The 2,309-nt window shown below is 41.7% G+C and overlaps 1 pseudogene across 1 annotated transcript; it reads right to left on the bottom strand.

Moving 5' to 3' along the window:
* Positions 1-394: 394 nt before the first annotated feature.
* On the bottom strand, positions 395-1,632 carry LOC145538384 (ras-related GTP-binding protein D pseudogene; annotated as a pseudogene). The gene has a single exon (XR_014076819.1). The product of XR_014076819.1 is annotated as a ras-related GTP-binding protein D pseudogene (transcript).
* Between the last annotated feature and the right edge of the window lie 677 nt (positions 1,633-2,309).

Genomic DNA, 2,309 nt, shown 5'->3' on the forward strand with positions numbered 1-2,309 from the left:
TGGAAAAATGATTTTTCTCAACAATTGGTAGCAAAGATTCCCATGCTTAAAAAAGTCATTGCTAACACATCACTTTTTGACTAATTTCCATTTGCCCCATATTTACAGACTCAGTATGCATGTCCTAGACACCAAGGACAGAACAAAACTTAGAAAAGTTGTTTTATCAAAGTTTAGTTCCATGAGAAAAAGAAACCATGAAAAAGTGCAAAATATATACAGTTCCTGGCAGTACGCACACAGGATTTTTTCTTACTACAGACCATGAAAGTTTACATTTGTGTGATGAAGTTACAATAGATTGCACTTCATTGTTAATATACAAGTTTTTGCTTCAAAGTGCTTACTTTATTTAAAAAAGAGAAGATTAAAAGAAAGGGTGGCAGGATTTTTTTTTTTTTGCAACAGATGTATGTCTTGTGTCCCAATCTCCTTCCTCCTCTTCATTGAAACGTCTGATTTCAAAAGATGCTCCTGAAACCTCACCTATAGCAGCACCCTAGGTGTCCTGTTGGGAGTGGCTCCTTTTTTCTTCTGCAGCCAATTCTGAACCTTTCGCAATTTCACCACTTTCATTCTCACCTCAAAAACTGCAGGGATGGCCTTTCGGAAGCAATGAAAATTATAGTCAATCAGCCCTTTTCTTTCAAAGCTTTCCTCTCTGACAGAGCAAACAAGAGCCAGGAACTTTGTCACTTCTTCTAAATAAAGATCTGTTGTATTATTCAGCTTTATAATGGCTGTTGATTCCTTGTCATAGGGGGTTCCTGCTCCCTCTTCTTTGAGGCTGTAAATACAAGAAATATCAATGACCACATCATCATGTCACAGCAGAGCTCATAGGTTTGCATATCCACAGGGGTACTATCTGTTGCAATATAAATCTTACTGACCACATTAAGAGAAACAACTTTTCAATTTCAAAATTTGAGATAAAGATGTTTAGCAAATTCTCCAGGGTGGGAAGTTGTGGAATCAGTTTCTGAACCACTTTGCCAAAAGCTTCAAATATTGAATGGTCATATATTCTTGTCAGATAAAAGCAGAGATGAATTTTTCCTAGCCCAGCATCTGCAAGGTCATCATTTGCCCTCTGGTGAATGTCTCTCTGGGTTTCAATTTTGTGGTCATCTGACAGACCATCCACTTTTTGAATAAACACCTCGAAGTTGATGTCACTGTTAGGTGGATCCTGGCCAAGGCCTCCCTATAATCGTCCTGGGAGTCTATGACAAATATCAGTGCTCCTGTCCCTCGGAAGATCATCTCATAGTCAAAGGTGGGGTCAAAAAAGTCCATCTGTCCTAGGAAGTCCCAAATCTGAAAATTAACAAAGGAGCTGTTGGAAACGTCCTCCTGGCAGATCTTCACGTTCTCCAAGAGCAGAGTTTCCTTGGGAGACAGTTTATGAGAGACGACTTTCTGGATCGATGATTTGCCGCTTCTTCTTAGGCCTGTGAGCAAGATCTTTGGCTTCACCTCTGTGCTAAGGGGGTCGGTAAAGTCCAGAACTCCCTCCTCCGCCCTTGTGTTCGGCTTGGCCTCCGAGGAGTGGGACCTGTCTCTGAAGTCCACTAGTCCCACCAGCTCATCCTCCTCCTCCAGCTGGGGCTTCCCCAGCACCTGGCTCATTGCGCCCATGGCCATCCGTCCAGGGAACAACAGCGGTCTCGGCCAAACCTCCTGGCCTGTGGCTCCAACCTATTTCTAAATTGAGGTTTTGTCCCGAGGTCCATGGGCGCAGGCGGAGACCGCGCTTCCCCACGGCAGTTGGCGTCCAGGTCCAAGATTAAAATGTTTTTAAATATTTAACAGTCATAAAATTTAAGGAAAAAGCAATGGAAATTTCTTTAAGAACCTTGGTATAGAAATGAAGTATGGCTACCTCTTGAAGATTCGTGAGAAAGGAAGAGAATTTTCCTCTTTACAAACCAGCTTCACAGTCACTCTATGCTGGTTTCCACTACACAAATGAGCCAGAAGACCCCAGTGACACATACTGTAGGCTCTGAAGTCATTTATTTTAGTTGCAGCCTTCCCAGTTCCTGAACCCATCTTGACTCAGACAGAAGGCATACTTTAAAATGCCTGTCCTTACCTTATTTTTGACAAAGGAGGCAAAAATACACAATGGAGAAAAGACAATCTCTTTAACAAGTGGTGCTGGCAAAACTAGTCAACCACCTGTAAAAGAATGAAACTAGAACACTTTCTAACACCATACACAAAAATAAACTCAAAATGGATTAAAGAGCTAAATGTAAGACCAGAAACTATAAAACTCCTGGAGGAAAACATAGGCAGAACAC

Source organism: Giraffa tippelskirchi, chromosome 1 (genome assembly GCF_054371585.1).
Source record: "Giraffa tippelskirchi isolate mGirTip1 chromosome 1, T2T-mGirTip1v1.2.pri, whole genome shotgun sequence".
Taxonomy (NCBI): Eukaryota; Metazoa; Chordata; class Mammalia; order Artiodactyla; family Giraffidae; genus Giraffa; species Giraffa tippelskirchi.